Source organism: Octopus bimaculoides, chromosome 2, assembly GCF_046866305.1.
Source record: "Octopus bimaculoides isolate indiv1 chromosome 2, ASM4686630v1, whole genome shotgun sequence".
NCBI lineage: Eukaryota > Metazoa > Mollusca > Cephalopoda > Octopoda > Octopodidae > Octopus > Octopus bimaculoides.
In genome coordinates, this window is record NC_142929.1 from 133,281,271 (window position 1) to 133,292,021 (window position 10,751).

The following is a 10,751-nucleotide window of genomic DNA, read 5'->3' on the forward strand; positions in this document are numbered from 1 at the left end:
TCGAACTCGAAAGGCTGAAAGGCAAAGTCGACCTCGGCGGAATTTGAACTCAGAACATAAAGACATGAAATACCGCTAAGCATTTCGCCCGGCGTGCTAACGTTTCAGCCAGCTTGCCGCCTTAAGACATTTTAAATATTAAAAAGTTTTCGATGTGTTTGGGTTTGCTAAAAGAGCTTTCTGCTGTTGATATTGTTGTAGCTGTAATTGTCAATAATATTCTCAAATTAACCAAAAACAATATGAAAATGTCTCAAAGTTAAATACATTCGAAAGTTTGCAGTTCTATTTTCTAAAATTTGCTTAAAGAACATTTCTACTGAAAATTCCCATCGTAAAATCAGTAGGATATTGATGTTCTCTCTCTCTCTCTCTCTCTCTCTCTCTCTCTCTCTCTCTCTCTCTCTCTCTCTCTCTCTCTCTCTCTCTCTCTCTCTCTCTCTCTCTCTCTTTCTCTCTCTCTCTCTCTCTGTCTGTCTCTCTCTCTGTCTCTCTTTGTGGAAAGGAGGAAAGCCGCTTGTTTTGGCGCTCCGTATGCTGTCAAGAACCGCTAAAGGGTGGGTTAGGGATGCCGTGGCTAATGATGTGCAGGTATGCACTGAGGCTAAGGGATCTCTGACTCTATCTGGATGGTGGTCAGGTGTGGAATTCGCTTGCGGAGGAACTCTTTCCACGACCGGCCTCCTTGGAGGAATTTACACCCGATTTGATTAAAAGACCACGCTAATCCACAGGGCGGGCAAGGCTGGCAGCGGGAATACCACCTCGGTATTTTATAAAGGGATGCTAGAGTTTAACAGCGATGATGTCATAGGAGCGGCTCTGGGGCTCGATGAGAACCAGCTAGCCAACCTGTTTCAAAGAAACCAGGGTATTTGGATAATTACCAAAAATTCCTGACCTGGCAGTGCTACATGAACGCGTTACCTGTTCGCGAAAAATTGTCCAGACATGGGATATCAGTGCCCAAGGTGTGCGCAGGACGATAAAACTGTCCTGCACGCTCTTGTTCAGTGCCCGGAGCTTTCGGGCTTGATAATTTACGTGGAACACGTGTTGTCGCATCTGGGAAGAGTACAGCTATCAGCAGCGTCTGTGATAAAGATTGTACCGCCATCCGGACTATCAAAGGAAGGTGAGGCAGGTTTTTTGTGTACGGTCGCAGTGTTGAAAGAGTGTGTGTGGAGAACCAGAATGGAAGTATTCGTGACAGGATTTTTCATCTCCGGCCCTGGTCTACTGTATTACTTCAGATATCGTCTGAAGAGCAAGATAGGGCTGGAGAGGGGACACCTGTCACGAAGTATATACGAGAAAAGATGGAAGGATGTTGCGAGGAAGTTGGGCGTGATTGTTCCTACTTAATCTCATCCATGGTAAAAGCAAGGTGTAGTCGCTGGACTTCACGGCCATAAGTCTGTGGGGAAATGTTTAAAAATTACATATACATCATTGAAATTTTAAAGTTATCATATGAACTGGCATAGCATTATTTGTTTGTAACGTCTTGTGTCCTTTTCTGTACATCGATAATTATTATCATAATAAAGAATCTCTCTCTCTCTCTCTCTCTCTCCCTCTCTCTTCAGGTAACGATTTGCTTAACAGCATTAAAACGTATGATTTATTCTGCAATAACAACCAATCAAGACACAAAACTCATTTTTCTGATCGTTTTTGGCCAATCATTTGTGTTAGCCATTTCCACTAGATTAGCATGAATTGTCGTGATGTCATACACTTTCCTTTATTTTCGACTCCTTCAATGCAATAAAGAACGCTGTAATTGTTACAGCTAGAGCTTTTTTTTCTTTGTTTTTGATCTAATTAAAATACAGAATTCACTTGAACAGTAATAAATGCAACAAATCCCACTTGGACGTTTATCACATTTTTCCTTCCAGTTAGGCCGCTAATTAAAACTGGTAGCATCATATCAATTTCTTAGATATTAAAGATGGAGGCGATACCATAACCGAATGGCAACCTTTATGACGTGGAGCAACGTAAAACTGCAGTATTCACTCAAAGAGTGAAACACAGAGGCACCAGTGACAGAACTGTTGTATCACGTGATTTCAGCGTTTCTTGCAGCAGAGATATCTGTTCACACTGCATGCTGGCCCCCTCTTCCACCAACCAGCGACTTTTCAGCCACTGGTGTCGCTAACAACCGGAACGCCGTTTAAAAGTTAGATATTAGTGATTCCATTACCGGTACTCGACTGTTACCGATACCGCTGTGTTTTTATACGCTAGACACCTACACGAGAGACTCTCTGTGAGTGAATAGCGCAATTTTACGGCACTTCTCTGATATACCCACGTTAAGTAGGGTATAAAAATTTCCATTTGGTGATAATACAGCCTCTGTCGCTAATATCTAATTTTTAACCAGTCTGCTAGCTGTCAGCAATATCAGTAACTGAATAGTCGCTGGTTCTCTATATATCAATAGAAGGCGGATTTGGCTAGCATGTTATCGGATTTTGCAGTTGTTGAAGAAGCGGAAGATATGCTTAAATAGAGTGATACGACAGATTTGTAATGATGCTTGACGATTCTTGTCTGCTACCGACGCCTGTGTGTTTTTACTCACAAGTCAACGATACGTGAAATTTTCTCAGAGTGAATATTGCAGTATTACGGTGCTCCTATAATATATGCACATTAAACAGGAGATAGAGGTTGCCATTTTCTTTGTATTAAAAACTCACGAATTTTTTTAAATAAAGCTCTTTTGCTTGAATTTAATAAAACAATAATAAATTCCTGTAAAATAAAAAATGTCCCGAGCAAAGAAAAAATTCTTAAATTCAAATAAAAAAAGGTCAACAGAAAGAAATTATTGGGTTTCATGTTTATAATATTTTCATAAATAGAATAATGTAATCCATCTTACAACAGTGAAAGGTTAGTTTAGGTTATAGTGAAATTATATTGCAAACATTTTTACGTTCTGTGTTTTAATTCTGCCGAGGTCGACTTCGCGTTTCCTCCTTTTGGAGTCGATAAATTAAATACCACTTAAGCACTGGGGTCGATATAATCGACTTACCCCCTCCCCCGAAAATGATAGGCTTGTGTCAAACTTTGAAACCAATATTAGTAGCGCAGCTTAAGGCGGCGGTCTGGTAGAATCGTTAGCATGTCAAGTAAAATACCTAGCAGCATTACGTCCATCTTTACGTTCTGAGTTCAAATTCTGCTGCGGTCGATTTTGCTTTTCATCCTTTAGGAGTCGTACCAGTTGATCTCTGGGGCCGATGTAATCAACTGGCCTAATCTCACCGAAAATACTGGCCTTGTGCTAAAATTTGAGACCAATATTAGTAGTGGCGCTAACAACTTACAACTGCAATAAATGCACGGGCATAAAAACATCTCTAAAACCATATTTTTTTTTTAAATATAAAGTAATTTCGTGTATGTATCTAGTAAATTCTACACTGTAGTTAGATAAATAAAGAAAAAAGAACGTAGGAAACAGGTGGTGAGACTCCGGGCATCAGCAGGCCAACCGAGTAATTTATTCCTGAGGAATTTCTGTGCTAGTGCTTATGGATAATTCCAAAGCTCCAGTTTGGGATAAGCTTTACATAAAGTTCTGATTTGAGATGATGCGTCAAAAGCTACGAAACTATTCTTTTCGTACTCGGTCAGTGTCCGTGCTTTACTCACCTGTCGAACTACACCGAACGGCTGATATCATATGCAAAACTAATCTAACTGTTGCCCTTGAAAAGATTGACTACTGCTCTCTTTGGCAAAGAGGGGTTGGCAGTTTTCGTCTGCATGGTGACCGTGTTTAAAAAGTGTGAGAACAGTTCTCTAACTCTCTGACCAGTCCCTCAGCAACTTCCTCAAGTATCACTTGAGACAGAAGATGTCAGGAGGGGAGCAAATTTAACGAAACGTTGGTTTATTCAGTGAAAATGGGGAATCTGAGAAGGTGGTTTCATAAATTTTATCTGTACCTTGTTGTTGCGAGAGGAAAAGAACATGGTGCAAAAAAATTATCAGAATTGTGGATGTTCTGATTCTTCCCCAGGGGTAATTTTCCACTCCTTTGTGGGAAGGTGCTTTTTATTTAAATTTTCGTGTTGTATTACTTTTTTGCACCTCAATGCATAACACTTAGAAATCCTTAATATGACAGTGCAACAAAGGGTCACTACTCGTTCGAAACAAACATCACAGACACAGAATTTCCATCTAGTGAAACTGTCCAAGGTGCACACACAGAGACGAAACCATTCTATTCCAGCTCGTGCAGCATCCGAGCATTGCTGACATGTGAAATTATGTCAAACAACCACTGTCACATGAAGGGTGGATCCAGCTAGGAATCATTACTCTCCTTTAACTGTACTGGGCAGGCAGTTATCCTCTGTCTAGTAGCTCTGGTGAAAGTAGTTATGAGTGGATGAGATGGAATGGGTCAAGGACTGACACTTTACCCTTCAGTCAAGTCATCATTGACATTTGCAGGTTTCAACAGAAAAGTAGGTAAAGGATGAGGGGAAGTGCTTGCTCTCAATGAACTTTTCAAAAGATGAGTGACGGTAGCAAAATTAACAAGAGTGGATGGATTTACTCCAGGATTGGAAAACAAGGTGGAAAAGAATACGTACCTCTGGTGATCAGAGTGATTCTGGATCTGTGAGGTTTCGTGATTGGCTTTTGTTGGGGACCCTCCTGTATCAGAAGGACTATATCGTCCATGTATTGATATATTTTTCTCCTCTCAGTTCTCCCTTTTTCTTTTTACTCTCCCCACCCGATTTCTTTTTACTCTCCCCAACCCAAATTGTAACCTGACTTTGCAATGTCCTCTACTTCTAACATCTTTGAAGCAAATAAAAAAAAATTGTCATCGTCGTCGTCCATCGTTGTTATTATTATTATTTTGTTCATTTCGCTTCAAACCCATACGTAGTTATAGCATTACAAAATAAAATTTTCATCCGAGTACTTGATAAAAAGAATTATAATCGCTTGAGGGATGTCTGTCAGCGATTCCTGGGAGAGAAACAGAACAAAGAAGGTTTGTTTTGGCAGATATTATCTTATTTTATTTCTTGTACAACAATTTCACTTCCAAAACGGTCACCAAACATAAATACAGTACATGACAAAACATTCCAACTAATTTTGTATTGGTTGGAAGCAAATGAGGGTTGATGTTGGGAAGAGCATCCAGTTGTAGAAAATTTGTCTGAATGACTTCCGTCTGATCCATGCAAATATGGAAATGTAGATGTTAAAACGATAACAACGATGATGTGACTATTCTCCCTTAATACATGAAACAAGAAATTGCTTCATGAATCGAATCTTCCTAAGTAAACATAAGCCTAAAGGTCTTCCAGCCAGCTATAAGCATCTTGTCTTGTGTGTGTGTGTGTGTGTGTGTGTGTGTGTGTGTGTGTGTGTGTGTGTGTGTGTATATATATATATATACATATATATATATATATACATACACACACACACACACGCACACACACACACACACACACACACACACACACACACACACACCAGAGCATGAGGCAACATCAACGCCCATCCCACCAGGAATCAAAGAGGAACTACGGTAAGAACTCTTCCCCTTTTTTTACGCAAACACCCTAATCTACACATTATAAACAAAAAACATGAACAAAATAAATATTTCTCTGATCAGACCTTTAGACGTAGGAACACCAGATCATTTTCAAAACCTCAACAAAGATTACCTACAAAAAACGGGGAAAAAAACCGGCCTAGAACCAGAAACAATACCAGACCATCCTCTCAGATCACTAAAACCAATTCTTACAAATTGAAAAAGAAGATATTTAATTCTGAAAATAGGAAGGCAAACATAACAACACCAGGTAAAATAACACAACGAAAACACAAACTTCAAATCAACACCAACAAAAATAGTAACCATAAACAGAAAAAAATTCATTTTTTAATGTCAGGACAACAAACACCGGAGAAAGAAACACTCCAAGAAGTAACATACCCAAAACAATTGGACACATAGACCCTAAGATAATTAATCTTTCCAGAAGAGATCTTGACAATGATGAAACCCAACTTCTGTTAAAAGGCCTGAAATTTACACCTACACCAACAGTCAACCACCATGAACTAAAGGAAGATATCCAGAAATTCTGTCGCAAATTACGACTTGTCGAATTCTTCACCACCAATATTAATAATAAAAATAATAATGAAACCGAAGATTCTTTAGTGAGGAATAAATCAAATTTCACCCCACCAAAAGGCAGAAATATCTACCTGGACCAATATATTGACACCCTATCAAACTTCCCCCTAAAACAAAATACCAAAATTAGGCCGAACATTAACAAATCAGAGATATCTGCGCTTAAACGCATACAAAACGATGAAACAATAATAATTAAACAAGCAGATAAAGGGGGTGCAATCGTCATCATGGATGTGGAATACTACAAGGATTTAGTTGAGGAACAACTAAATGACACAACCTTCTATTGTGAAATACCCTCGAACATAGATCACCACATCATGAAGAAGATCAACCACTTAGTTTCTAAACACTACAACTCACTCACTGACAATGAAAGAGACTACATCACCAACTTCGAACCAAAACCCAGTAACTTTTACGGCTTACCCAAAATACATAAGTCAGAAGATATTCAACAGGGAGTAAAGGAACAAGGAAGTGAATACATAAAAGTGCTACATCCAAAAGATTTAAAACTTAGACCAATTATAGCTGGCCCAGTATGCCCTACTCACCGTCTAAGCAATTTCATTGACATTCTTTTGAAGCCACTTTGTACATACATACCCAGTTTCATTCGGGATGACATCGACTTTTTATCCCATCTTCCCAAAACCACTGAAACAAATTCAATCCTACTGAGCTTCGATGTAGTAAGCCTATACACAAATATCCCACATGATTTAGGAATAAAGGCGGTTGAATACTGGGTAAACAAACACAGAGAAGCAATTCCCAACAGGTACACGGTGACATTTATACTAGAATCAGTGAGACTTATCCTGGAAAATAATACGTTCTTCTTCAATGGTAAGAACTATATCCAAATTAAAGGCACGGCTATGGGGACGAGGTTTGCCCCCGTTTATGCGAATTCGGTGATGGGTTACTTGGAACAAAAACTCTACCAGGAAATAGAGGAGAGATATAACACCGAATTTAGGAAGCTTATAGAAAAAGCATGGAAGAGATACCTGGACGATTGCTTCATAATCTGGACCAAACCTCAAAGCATTGTGGAAGAATTTAACACCCTCCTGAACAATCTACACCCATCCATCCAATTCACAAAGGAGATGAACAGTAGCAAATTACCATTTCTAGATATAATGGTAATTAAAAAGAACACCGCCATTACCACAGATATATATTACAAACACACAGACACACACCAATACTTGAACTTTAAATCGTGCCATCCACCCCATACAAAACGCAACATACCATACTGCCTAGCCAGGAGAATATGTACTATTGTAGAGGATATAGAGACCAGAAATCAACGCCTGATGGAACTGAAAGAATTTCTGGTGAAGCAAAAATACCCATCACGACTCATAGAAAATGGTATTCAGCGGGCTTCGAAAATACCCATACAACAACTGAGGACACCGCAAAGAAAAGACAAACAGGAAAAGATCATTCCATTTATAGTGACACAAAATCCATGCCACCAGAACATCTTTAATATCGCCAAAGCGAACTTACCGATCCTTGCACAAAGTAAGGAATTGAGAAATATCATTACAGATCAAAATATAACTCTCAGTAAGAGACAACCTAAAAACTTGAAAAAACTATTAACAAAGGCAAGGTTTGACCTCAGCAACAAAAATCAAACATTCACTGTATCCAAATGCAATGATAGCCGATGCGGCACATGCCGATCAATCCATACCGGCCCATATATGAACACAAAAACAGGGAAAATATTCACCAATGCGAACATGAACTGCAAAAGTAGAAATCTAATCTACTGCATCAAATGCCCTAATTGTGAAGAATTGTACGTTGGCCAGACAGGTAATGCACTATCGGAACGCTCACGGGTACATCGACAACAGATTAAAAACCCAGAAGTCCGCCAAATACCACTGAGTAACCATCTAGCAACATGTGGTCATCAAACTTTTATTATATTTCCATTCCATAAACTTTACAACCGGAATGAAATTGAAAGAAAATGCAAAGAAAAGGACTTTATTAAGAAATTCAAACCCACTCTTAACAAACAATGATTAAATCCATCTTACTTGGGGTTTAAAAATCTTATCCCTGTAACCAAAACACAAAAAATCTCTCAGATATCATCATTTCTATAAATAGATTTGGCATCATTTCTAAGAACAGCCAAACACCTACTGGGGTTTAAAAATCTTATCCCTACAACCCACACAAAACAATAAATTAAAATATCATCATTTCTAAAAATAGATCTAACATCAATTCTAAAAATAGCCAAACACCTACTGCTGCCATCCAAAGGAATTGGTATAAAAGACAGAAAACCAGCCAACTTATTACAGTCTGTTAAAGTCTGTCATACCGGCCATGACGAAGGGAAATAGCCCTGAAACTCGAGTTGCCTTTATATATATATATTTATATATTTGATCCTTTATATTGAACACTCAATATTTCATCTACATTCAATACTTTCTTTCATGGTGCCATCCATTTTTATTTTATTTTATTTTATATTGTATATTGTATATCATATTATATATTGTATATTCCATATTCTATACCCCACATTAGTTCTGCAGGAATATAAATAAAACATAAAAAACAGACAGTGTTGGAACTCTTTTAAGCAAAATAATATATTCCTCTATACACAATCATACAAAAAAAACCACCTTTTTTGTATTTATTTTTACTCGCATATATATATATATGTATATATATACATATCATCATCGTCGTCGTCGTCGTTTAACGTCTGCTTTCCCTGCTAGAATGGGCTGGACGATTTGACTGAGGACTGGTGGACCAGGAGGCAACACCAGGCTCCAGTCTGATTTGGCAAAGTTTCTACAGCTGATGCCCTTCCTAACGCCAACCACTCCGAGAGTGTTGTGGGTGCTTTTACGTGCCACCGGCACGAGGGCCAGTCAGGCGGGTACTGGCGACGGCCACGCTCAAAATGGTGTCTTTTATGTGCCACCTGCACAGGAGCCAGTCCATCGCCACTGGCAATGATCTCGATCGAATGTCTTTTCACGTGTCACTGGCACAAGTGCCAGGAAGGCGACGTTGGTAACGATCAACGTCCACGCTCGAAATGGTGTATTTTACATGTCACCTGCACAGGAGCCAGTCCATTGGCACTGGCTACGATCTCACTCGAATGTCTTTACACGTGCCACTGGCACAAGTGCCAGGAAGGCGACGTTGGTAACGATCACGCTGGAGCTATTCACGTGCCACCGGCATGGAAGCCAGACAGCTGCTCTGACAACGATCACGCCCAGACGGTGCTCTTGGATTTTGGTCTCACTTGGCTTGCCGGGTCTTCTTATGCACAGCATATTTCCAAAGGTCACGGTCACAAGCCATTGCCTCGGTGATACATACATATGTATATATATACATATATATGTATATATATATATATACATATGTATATATATACATATGTGAATATATACATATGTGTGTGTGTGTGTGTGTGTGTGTGTATACAACTTCTGTCTCAAAAACAGTTTTGGTTTTATTTAATGTCACATTAAAGTTAGGGTGGCAGTAGTTGTCCATAAAAGGTAGTTCTTTGTTGCATGGATTTTTGGAAATCATGTAAGGCTTTTAAGTTTGGGAACCCCTGTATTAAAGTGGAAAGCATGGCAAACATTAACAGTGTTATTGCTTTTATTAAAATGAGTTAGATGTTACTTATTAAATGCATGTCAGCATTTTAGATTTTCCATTTATTTCCTGACTTTTACTCCTACCAAGATTGGCTTTCATTCCTCTGGGGTCAATAAAATATATACTGAAAATGAAAGCTTGTAGTTTATGTCTTTGTATTTCTCTTTTATACTTAGTTTAAGCCTAAAATGAGAGGATTGGCAGAAAACAGTATATCATCTTAACACAGTCTTTTTAGTCAGGTACTCTGCTAAATGATTCTCAAATGCTGAAAGGCTTCCATATTCTGAGTTAATATCATGCAGAGACTGACTTTGGCTTTCATCTCCTGCTGGTGAAATAAGCTACAGATAAGTGATTTATGACCTTGTATCAATGTAAGTAATCAATATATGTAAAAGAGATGCTTCTGAAAATATATTCTTAGTACCCACCTGCATGAATTTTAGCAATATTTATTTTGTGCAGACTCTCTCAACAATAAAGTTACAACAACAATAATAATATATTTAACTTTCTTCTAATTGTGTTATCCATGTTGTAATATTATCAATGTTAAAAGTGGTGAACTGGCAGAATCATTAGCAGACTGGGAAAAATGCTTTGTCTGTCTTTATGTTTTGAGTGGAAATTCCACCAAAGTTGACTCTACCGTTCATCCTTTAAGAATCAATAAAATAAGTAGCAGTTGATAATGAACTAGATAGAAATTACAGCATAAAAGGGTTTGGAAAAGCCTAGCTTAACCTCTCCCCTGAAACTTAACCTCTCCCCTGAAACTTACCCTCTCCCTCAAAACTTACCTTCTCCCCTGAAATTGCTGGCATTGTGCCAA